This window comes from Leptidea sinapis, chromosome 45 (assembly GCF_905404315.1).
Source record: "Leptidea sinapis chromosome 45, ilLepSina1.1, whole genome shotgun sequence".
Taxonomy (NCBI): Eukaryota; Metazoa; Arthropoda; class Insecta; order Lepidoptera; family Pieridae; genus Leptidea; species Leptidea sinapis.
The window spans coordinates 3,377,154-3,389,403 of NC_066309.1; the positions used below are offsets into that span (position 1 = coordinate 3,377,154).

The 12,250-nt window shown below is 33.7% G+C and overlaps 1 protein-coding gene across 1 annotated transcript in view; it reads right to left on the bottom strand.

Moving 5' to 3' along the window:
• LOC126977458 (protein smoothened) overlaps positions 1–12,250 on the bottom strand; it is a 599,797-nt gene that overhangs the window by 242,965 nt on the left and 344,582 nt on the right. The gene's annotated exons all lie outside the window — the stretch shown is intronic.

Here is a 12,250-nt window from a genome sequence, read left to right on the forward strand (position 1 = left end):
TGAAGAGATATATAAAAATTGTTTTAATAGGAAAAGGTTACTTTAATATTAAGGAATATATTGAAGATAAAGAAGTTTGGAGTACGGTACAATGCATATCGCGAGTCTTTGCGACCCTGTAGCATCCATCTTTTTGACGCATTTGCGCACTTGTGAACATTTTATAAAAAAAAAAATCATTTCATTTTTCATGTGTAACTTTTCACCAATTTTGACCTATTCGGTAAGGAAAGGATTTATTATTACATTATACTTTTATAGATTATAAGATGAAAATCATTATACATATATATATGTAAAATAATTATATATTAACTAGCTGACCCGGCAAACGTTGTTTTGCCATATAAAGTATAATTCACGCGATAGTTTTATGAGTAATAAAATATTGCCTATATTATAGCCTGTACATCATTTTGTTCTATTGTCAATAGTTTTTGCAGCGCACGCAAAAATAGGTTTTCGATTTTACACATTGTGTTACAAAATAGCAATTTTATTACGGATGCCTAATTTTGAAAAAAAAAAAACATAGCATATAGCCTTCCTCGATAAATGGACTACCCAACACTGAAAGAATCATTCAAATCGGACCAGTAGTACCAGAGATTAGCGCGTTCAAACAAACAAACACTGCAGCTTTATAATATTATAATATAGATTAATACTTTAATTTCGTTAATGAAAGTATCTAACTCTGAAATGCGGTCTGTAGGAACTAGCTTACATTTGTATGTGACTACAAATATTTTTTTTTATCTATTATTTATGTCTTGACTTTCAATATCCATTTTAGTATTAATAAATTGTGAAGTAACAAAGTTTGTATCAACGCACTTACATTGTTGTAGTTATAAGTTTGTTTTTTAAGTCAATAATATTTACAAACAATAGCGCCTCTAACATACCGTTAAGTTTGAAATATTACCTAAGTATATTTATGTTATAATAATAAAAATGATTATTCTCGTCGAAGTGCCAGTTGCATGCTAGAGCAAGCATTCAATAAATTAGGTAGGTACACTATGTTTGTTAAAGTTTAAGGCTGGGTTGCGCCATCTAACCTTAGCTATAACAAACATGTTAAAGTACCGATTAAGCAAAAGATGTGTTGCACCATTTGACAATTTATAGATGACGTCATTCATAACTTTCACTGTTAACCGTAATTGTCCAATCTTCGCTGGTTAAAGCTATTGTTAAATTGCGAAATAGCGACCTGGCGAAAGTTGCAATTAAATATTCGATAATGACATGATATTTCATTTTTTAACTTTAACTATGCTAAGAAGTACGATTCATTCATAATATAACAGTTTAATATCTTACATAACAGGTTAGCACTTACAGAAGGAATGAGAAGTTAATTTTATTTGAGTATCCAATATAATAGTCTGTTAGTTACCTGTTTGATGTCCGTTACAGCTGTGATATTTCAATCGAGCTCCAAAACAAACAATATTTATTTTATGGTTTATTTGCGGACGGTTGAGTCGCGCAGCGTCACAGTTTAAAGTGACATAAAACCCGCTAATGCAGATGATCGTGGTCCGTACTGCGCAACTCTTCTTCATACCAGTTTCGACCCCTTTTCAATGGCACTGTAAGTATGAATGAGATGCTGCTTGGACAAAACATGGCGTAATCCAAGGCTATCGAAATTATTTATTGAAATACTAAAGAATATTATCTTTAGAGTATTAATCTTCTTATACATAAAATTCTCGTGTCACAATGTTAGTTACCTTACTCATCCGAACGGTTTTATTGATTTTTACCAAATTTTATATGCATATTCAGTAGGTCTGAGAATCGGCTACTATCTATTTTTCATACCCCTAAGTGATAAGGGTTGTTCACCCTTTACATTTATTTTAATTTTTTTGACATTTTTTAAAATTTAGTTTTGATTTAGCATTAAAATATACATACAACTTCAAATTTTCACCTATCTACGATCAACACTTACTTTTTTATCGCGATTTTAATTTTAATGCTGACTCATAATCCAACAAATAAAAAAAAATGTCAAAAAATAAAAAAAAATGTGTGGACCACACTTAACATTTAGGGGGATGAAAAATAGATGTTGTCCGATTCTCAGACCTACCCAATATGCACTCAATATTTCATGAGAATAGTTCGAATTAGTTAATAGAAGTTCAAAGTTTAACACCATGACACGAGAATTTTATATTTTAGAAGAGGCAATTCAAAGTAAGCATAATTCATCAAATAAATAAATATTTAAACAGATTTATGTAACACCAGCATCTCTATTTATACGTGCAACATCACCTGTTACTTATATTTTATATATCTAGAGCATTGGTAACGCCATCTTTGACGCACAATAAACGTTACAGATCAAATGATTTTATTATTTTGTAAAAATAAGGGGCAAGACGAGCAGGACGTTCAGTTGATGGTAATTGATACGCCCTGCCCATTACAATTTATTTATTTTATTTATTTTACATTTTTTGGAAAACTTACAGCTTGGTTAAAAAATATAAGTTACATACATAATTACAGAAGGACAATTAAAAGTTTTCACAGATAAAATATATGATGTAAGAGTTAAGTGGACAACAAATACGAAAATTATATAAAATGATAAAGAGACAAAAATAAATTAACAAAATAACTCAAATTTACAATTACACCTGATTGAAAAAGTACTCGGTAAGGAGCTGTTTTACCTGCCTAATTGGAGTGGTGAACAAATCCAGGTCTAATAGCTTAGACAAGTCGTTGAAAGACCGACCAGCCCGCAGTAGATAACTATTTTGTCTATAATTAGTTCTAGCTCCGGGAACATGCAGGCAGCATGGTCTCCGGAGTAAAGCAAACGGAACCTGAAGACCAATGCGCGCGAGCAGTTCAGGACAGTCGACCGAACCCCTCGCTATATTCATTAAGTAAATGAGATCGGCTCCTCTCTTCCAATGGCAGAATATGGAATTTTTGACAGCGCTGATTGTAGTTCGGAAGATATGCTTTTATTTTAAATTGAAGATGACGCAGAAACCGTTTTTGTAACGATTCAATACGTCTATTGTATATATTGTAGACGGGGTTCCACACTTGTGAGGCGTATTCTAAGTGACTTCTAACATATGCACAGTATAATATTTTATGGCTTTAATGGATTTAAATTCTGAAGACATACGTAAGATAAAACCTAAGGATTTCGATGCCTTACTTATGATCGAGTTAATGTGATCGTCAAAAATTAATTTATTATCAAATACAATTCCTAGGTCGCGAATCGAGTGGACTCATTTTAGAATCGAATATTTTAATCTATAATTGAATGTAATGGGAGTAGATTTTCTAGTATATGAAGTTATATAACATTTATTAACATTTAAATCTAATTTATTTTCGAAGCAATAATTTTCAAATATTGAATGAGAATATTATTAAAAAAAATTTTCATTTCTGTGGGGGCTATGGGAAAAGCAAATTTCCAAATGTGGGTCAGGTCAGGTCAGGCCCTCAAATTTAATGTCTGTTTATGTTTTTAATTTTCTACTGTTTCTATGTTATTTATTAAAATAGAATTAACAGACAATTTAGAAATATTATTGACATGTTAGTCACAATATGCCTAACATGTCATTAATATTTAAGGCCTCAATTGAAATTAAATAACGTCTACGATATTGTACATAATCAAATGGTTAAAATAATGAAAAACCTTGTTTTGTAGTTTAAGATAAATTCTTATTAAAAGTGCTTACTTTCTCTTAAAAGTGACATCTAGTTCCTGTGATGTAGGTGTCCGTATTGTGTTTGCATAATATGTTGTAAATGAATCTGAAATACTTAGCACTTCGTATACCTATTGTGTGTCAGAGTGAAGCTTTCAAAGTCCAAACTAGAATTCTATGCGTAAAGCTTCCTATATATTTGTTCAGATGGCGTTATACTAAGAAATACACGGGACTCTACGAAAAGAAGTTTTCAACATCATAATATTTAAATGTAGAGTTTTGACTTTGTCATGTTTTTGTTAATAAGTATTTGAAGGACTTGCAAGGTATCAGATATATTTAGAAGAAGATATGTATTAAATTTGATATTCAAAATGATTGATTAGCTAATTCGACTTAAAAGAAACACTTTGTATTTTTGTTATGTAGAGTTTTCAACAAGTAAGAACAAAGAATAGAAGAAGAAAGAAACAAGTAAGAGCATGGAAAATCACTCTAATTACTAATAATTATAATGTAATTATTACAACATTTTACTAATAATTTCTGTATCCTGATTTCTGGGAGTTTTTTTAACATAAAGGAAAAGCCAGAGACTCGCACAAGAGTTCTAACAATGCACATTTCATTCACACGTAGGAATTAGAGGGCAAGTTAAATAAAAGCCTGTTTTTAAAACTAACTAAACAGTACAATGAACATTTTACCACTAATATTATTCAGGCGCTTGATAAAGGTTTTAGTTTCACTTATTATAAAACATTATTATAATAAAAAATCACGATTATTGTACATTTCTCTATCTGTAGTGTGAGTGACCATTTTATGAGCCCCGCGCCGATTAGATGGAGACAGGCCTATATTACATATTTATATTCTTCATCAGCTAAAGGTACTGTTTTCTAACTGCCTCCTGTTGCACGGTCAGCACTCCGTCACCGATCATTTCTTTATGGAGGAGGAGCAACGACGTCACCTGGTGGTAAGTGATCACCGCTGCCCATACAGTCTTGTAACACTAGAAGAATCACAGGATCGTTGCCGAACTAATAAAGCAATCCAAAAGTCAATTCCAAAACCGAAAACACATTGTTTCGTGGCGGGCAATGATCAAACCTGGAGCTCTATGGTGAGAGTCAACAGTTCAACCTACTAACTACCGACGATTCTAAATTGAAAGCACCCTTAAGTTAGCCAAATTTCAACCTTTGTTTTAAATAGCTATACCTATTATTTCTCGATTTTAACTCTTTATTGTAGTGTCCCTCAGAATTTTTGGGTTTTTTCAAGAATCCTGCGTGGCACTGCATTGTAATGGGCAGGGCGTATCAATTACTATTAGCTGAACGTTCTGCTCATCTCGTTGCTTATTTTCATTGAAAATAATATGAAATAAGAAGGAAATCTTTATGTCTATTATTTCAAAACTTACTATTATACTAGCTGTTGAGTAAATATTCACACTGCTAATTTCTCCCTAACGCGCCAAAAGTAGTATAACTTGAAAAATAGTATAAAATATCTACTAACAATGACATCAAAAAGAATTCTAAAGAATCAATTTCGAGAAAATAAATGCCTTTTTTGCCTTTTATGCCTTTTACTAACATCTACTTGTCGGACGGAAAATGAAATGGTCCTATATTGTTATAAATTGAAAAACTCTCAATATTATTTATTTTAACATGACTACATTATAAAGTTAAAAATAGATGAATTCCTTATGAACGACTATCGGTTTGTGTTGCATATAGAGATATCGCGTTCTCCGAAGAGCTGTTTGACCTGATTTCAATCATTCTATGACAATGGCATAATATATGATATTATCATTCTTATAATATGGTTGTGTGGCCTCTCAATATAGTGCGGATTCTTAGACACAATCAAGCACGTGGATTGAACATTTTTCGAATGCGCGTACTTCTATCACGGACTAGTAAAAAAAGAAGGACTCCGCGCCGTGATATTATCAAGTGAAGCACCTTTATGCTAGTGTGTGTGCGGTTACGGGGGATACCAGTTACACAATTTTTTCTCCCTTAAATAATCATATATCCACAAATACTTTTATATTATTGTTTTTACGTTTTGTTGTTTTCACAACGCACGACGGCATTTTTAAAATATTTTATTGCGACGCAAACTGATCTGTGACAGACAATTCTCATAATGGCTGCCGATCGGCTTGTATTAGTGTAAGTGTATGCGTGGGGCTATGTATTTACACGTTTACCGGCTTGTTTTGGTGCCTCACTGTTATGTAAGGTGACACGTAGTCCTTATTTTTTTACTCATCCGTGGCTTTTGTGACCACAGTTGTGGTTCATAACTTACCATCAGATGACCCTAACGCTCGATTGCCACTATTCCATAATCAAATCAAGTCGAAGTTATATTGGTTCGGAAGGTTTCATCAGCTACCGAGTGAGCCTTACTTCGTGCATTGAGAACTTACCCTCCAAAGCGAAGAAGGCTAATGATATATGTATCTATGTATATATGATTCCAAATCTGAATAAAAAATTTCGTGTCAAGTTGTAGTCCGCGATGAACTCCTAAACTACTGAACCGATTTTATCCAAATTTTACATACGGTGTGCAGTTTGATCCAACTTGAGAGACAGGATGTTTTTATTTCGATTTCTTTAATATTTTTTAATTTAAAAATATTTCTGTATGAATAATTTTATGAGATACATTTTTGACTCACAGTTTAATAATTCTGCTGTGACATTATTTCTTTACAAGAACAGGGAAAATCGAAATAATTATTGTAATAACTGAACAAATTTCGTAACTAACAAAATAATTGAAATTTTGATATTATGAAATTTAACAAATGATTTAAGTTTTCTTTAGTGTTAATTCCGCCAATATTTGCTTTTAAAACACACGAGACCTCGTGCCAGATTTTGGCGAGACAACACGTCCTGAGGATACCTCGTGTAGAGGCGAAACACGTGTTGAATTGTTTAAAAAGCAAATATTGGCGGAATTAACACTAAAGAATACTTAAATCATTTGTATAATTATGAATTTCCTCAAAGTAACGCCTAGTTCAATAAATTTTATTATGAAATTTGTTTATGTGAAGCGAAGTGCACCGGTCATACATATAGAATATAATATATCCAAGCGCATACTAAGAATACCTGTGAGATGCTTTACATAAGGGACTCGTAATTTAAATTTTAAACGCCGGAGTTTTCGATTCCACAGAGCTTAGGGCGACTTTACACCTGATTTATAGACGCAGGTAACGGCTGAAAAATTCAAATTTTTCCCCTCACTATTAAAGTGAAACGGGTAAACTTAGAAGAATTTAGCACCAGCTCGGAATAATGGCTGTAGTCTGTAGCGGGGCAAGTTTATATTGTACCTACTTCTAATTGGATGTTGGGAGGAGATTAATAACTTTGTACTTAACAATTTCAAATTATTACATCTTTAGTTGAGCAAGAACTGTATTGGTTTAACATGAATTTATGGTATAAGAATAATCAAATTTCAAATCAACTGGTGGTATTTATACGTACCTTATTGTGACTTAAATCCAAATTCCATCCGTCAAATACAATTTAAAACATAATATTAATATGTTTTCTTTATAATGTGAAAAGTGGGCATCTATTTTATAAATTACTGTTGGGCAGTGGCATTTATTTTATAAATTTCTGTTTGAAAACCTCTTATGTTTTTTTGTTTGGATATTAAATATTCTCACCGGTAACCATACAGGCCGGTTATAATTTGTAACCAGACTTTGTGAGGGCATTTCAAATATTTTTAAGTGTTGTCCAACGTACTTTAATTGCTTTTTGTCTTAGGCACTATGTAAGTAACAAGGAGCAGAGTGCTTTTCCACTACTCAGCTTAATTGAGGCCCTCGATTTCATATTGTGCCTACAAATTGCAACCTCCTTAGGAATCGCCACCTTTATAACCTTGTTGAACAATGTACTATCATAGGCTATCACCAATACTTCAAATAGATTACGTTCAATTCTTACAAGTGGTATTTTACTATCTAAATATATTTTTATGCTATATATATGTCGTAACATGGAACGCCAGCGCCATCTGTCGTGTCGTTACACGGAACGCCAGCGCCATCTGTTGGCGTTCGATGGAGTCAACGTTCCCCCGGTCGAGAGGAGCGCACTTCACTTCTTGTGCAGCGGTCGACCAGAGCGGTCGAACTTGAACCATAGCGCGTTCCATATATCCCATAGTGTGTTTATTTAAAGTGATTCTACATTATAATTTGATTGTGTGAATAAGTTTGTTCCGTGCACTGACTTTACCCATCGACACCCACTGCTAGGAGTCTAGGACAATGGACCCTGCTAAGGACGGTGACCCTCTTCCGCCGTTATATATATGTCGGAGGAAGCTATTATACATGTATAACGCACAATATTATTTGTTTACATTTTAATTACTTTTAAAATTCTTAATTTATTTTATTTGATTTTTTTAACATTTTTCTATAACTTAAGTACCTGAGTAATCTAATAAATGTTAGAAATATTGTAATTTGCGTAACGACCAATCCGAGCAGAGCACGAGCCTCGAGCGGGGTCAACGCACCATCTTTACACGCACACACGCACAGGTACACCGTACGGTGTCACTCGAAAGAATCGATTTTCGATCTTGCGCCGGTCGCCTGCGCAGGTTCAAAAACCTGCACAGGTCTATTCCCACACACATTCCAGTCTACCTGCGCAGGCATAACCTGCACAGATTACCTCTCCGGTAGACCGTAGCGTGTATGGCCTACATTACTTTGGCGAGGCCGACAGTTTTGGGGAGACATTCAAGTAATAGCGACTGATCGAGTTGGATCGTTGAATGTGTATTCGTCGGTTAAAGTGAGAAGGGTGCCCTGAATCCGCTGCTTGGTCTTAATTCTTAATTATTGTGAAGTAACAAAATATTGTTTAAATTAAAATTAAAATAGTGTAAAACTGTGATCATCGTATACAAATGATTTAAGTTTTCTTTAGTGTTAATTCCGCCAATATTTGTTTTTTAAAACAATTCGATACTGGGACGAAGACTGGGCTATGCAGTCTCGTGCCAGATTTTGGCGAGACAACACGACCTGAGGATGCCTCGTGTAGAGGCGAAACACGTGTCGAATTGTTTTAAAAACAAATATTGGCGGAATTAACACTAAAGAAAACTTAAATAATTTGTATAATTATGGAATTCCGCAAAGTAACGCCTAATTCAATAAATTTTCTGTGATCATCGGGTTTTGGGTTTGCATTTTACCCTGATGACGCCCACTAAGTCCCCAACCACTAATGACGGTGTCAACGAGAACAATGCTTCTCCGACATATATATATACTAGCTGACCCGGCAAACGTTGTTTTGCCATATAAAGTATAATTCACGCGATAGTTTTATAAATAATAAAATATTGCCTATATTATAGCCTGTACATCATTTTGTTCTATTGTCATTAATAGTTTTTGCAGCGCACGCAAAAATAGGTTTTCGATTTTACACCTTGTGTTACAAAATAGCAATTTTATTACGGATCCCTAATTTTGAAAAAAAAAAACATAGCCTATAGCCTTCCTCGATAAATGGACTACCCAACACTGAAAGAATCATTCAAATCGGACCAGTAGTACCAGAGATTAGCGCGTTCAAACAAACAAAGAAACAAACAAACACTGCAGCTTCATAATATTATTATTAAATATAGTATAGATTAGTATAGATATATATTTATCACAAAAGTTAAAAGATTTGTATCACTAAAGTTACTATTTTGTAATCTGCTACTCGGGGATGTTGAGGTCCTCAGCTATACCATATATCAACAAATCCGACCCTCATTATGCATCGTTAGTAATAGGGGTTAATGTATAAAATTGCCGTTTTATTGTAATAGGTACTTTCAATTTGAAATATAACCTTTATGGTTTGAGATTTTTGACTTAAACTGGTACTGGTTTCACATGGTACCTATGCAGTTCTTCTTTTAAAAAATGTTCAACATTCGATTATCGATTTTCAGTTGTTTTTTTTATTCAGCTTAGACAAGAGAGATGGATACTTAGAAATTTCAGGTGATTTTAGAATGCGAGTTCCGACGCAGAACTAACGCGGCAGAAACAGCTCGCAATATCAATGTTGCGTTTGGAGAGGGGACTGCTAATGAACGCACCGTGCGATTTTGGTTTAAACACTTTCGTGATGGAAACTTTAATTTAAAGATCGAACTACGTGCAAGACCTCCCACAGGTGAATAACTGAATAATGAATTGAAAGAGATGGTGGACGCCGATCCGAGCCAAACTACCTTGAAATTAGCGGCATAGTTTATTGTAACCTTACCAACAATATTGACTCATTTGCGTCAAATCAATAAAATAAAAAAATATGGAAAAAGAGTGCCTCGTGATCTGCAAAAAGAAATGCGTGATGAAACTTGGGGTGCCTTGTAGAATCAATCGATACAGAAATGGAGGCATATTGGATTGAATTGTGAGATGCGATTAAAAGTGGATTCTTTACGAAAACTGTAAGCGAAAAATGCAATGGCTGACCCCAGGTCAAATGCCGTAAGAGTGTCCTAAAGCAAAGCTTACCAATAAAAAGGTAATGGTAACTGTTTGGTGGTCTAAGTATGGTGTTATTTATTATCACTTTGTCCGATCTGGTCAAGCAATAACAGCAGATGTGTACTGTGTCAAACTCCGATCAATGACAGCAAAACTTCCAGTCAAACAGCCCCGACTCATGAATCAATCTTCACCAATATCTCTCCATGATAACCCGAGACCTCATACAGCACGAGAGACCATTTTAATTCTGCAGGAACTGCAATTAGAAACCATTCGTCACCCACCCTATTCGCCAGACCTTGCTCCAACGGACTACCATTTTTTTTCGAATTTGAATTGGACAATTTTCTACGTGATATAAAGTTTTCTTCTCAGGAGGCAGTACAAAACACCACAGTTCTATCGCAAAGGCATAAATGACTTTCCTTCTAGATGGCATTGCTGCCATGTATAGATAATAATAGTAATTATTTTGATTAAATAAATATGATATACTTAAAAATAAAATGAATTTCAATTTTCAGTACAAATCGGCAATTTCAGACTTTAACCCCTAATATTTTTATTCGAAGTAAACAATGTGTTATTAGAAATGTAAATATTTTTATTTGATTATTAATTTAAGATAACTGGGAAAGAAAAAGCTACTTAAGATTGATAATAGAAAAACACAAATATTTAGAAAAAAAGCTAAACGTTTTGTCCGTTTCAATTGGGGTTAATAGTTTAGAAAATTGGTCGTATGAATTAAGGTTCGGTTCAAATTACTATAAAAGCAATTAATTAAGGTATCAGATTATCTCTTTAGTTTTCATTTCGGCACAAGTAGCTACTATTTGTTTAATTGAACAAATAATTTGAGAACCGTACGTGAAAACTTTGGTTTGCTGGATTCCGAATATGGCCGACCCGCATTCCCTAATGAATTCCCTCCGAATCGAATCCACCAACAAATTAGGATTAGATGGAAATCTATTATGTTTTTAGGATGAGCGGCTTACATTGTTCCAGTATTTGCCCCAAATAGATTCAAATTTAATTTATAAGTTTAAATATCTGCAATGTTGAAACAAAATATTGGTAGTTTTAATGTTTCCATCTTTTATAACCGCGTTTCCCTACGTTCGAGTTTATTATTGCTATTGTTAATTTAAGTTCAATACTTAATAATCATTATAGCATTTATTAATAATCCATCTATAAGTACAGCTACATTTCTTATCTTAAATATACTAACGGCCGATCTCAATAATCTACCTACAGTCAAACTCGGTTAGCTACTAGAGTTTTCGGTAACTTTCAAAATATCTGTTACTGCGGTCTCAATAACAAAATTCTCGCAAGGCAATACAGTTAAAGACAGATAGGTCTTTGGTAAACGTCACCCTCTCGCGCGTTCTGTTTTATATTTTAACAAAACGGCTTCGTGTTAATTGTTGACAAACAAATGTTTAGAATTTAGATTTACTTTCGCAATATAATTTTAAGTAATATTAAGCTTCTTTTTAAAATTGATATATAAAAAAACTACGTTAAATTTAATTTAATACACCTCTTATGCCAACCTTATTGATAGGTTTTAAGTCGGTGCCAAGCCCTTAGCGAAATAAAACTTAATATTATAAGCAACTTACTTACTGTAATTATTAAGGTTGTCTGGCCATGCGTGTCTATCCGCTTTGGTTGTTTTGTTCTAGACGAAGTCATGCGTGGCGAGTGTAGGTACATACTATTATTACATATTTTGGCTTGGCATCTGTCTGATAAATCACACATAGTACCAATTTTTCTGCTGAAACAGCTGAAAAACTTTTTTACTGTGTGCCTCATTGTACCTAAAGATTTTCTAAGTGGCCGCTAGAGGCGCTGTATACTTTTCCATACAATTTTTTTACGCAGTCGCTAGCGAGTAGGATCACTGTAAACTCATGATAAATATCCC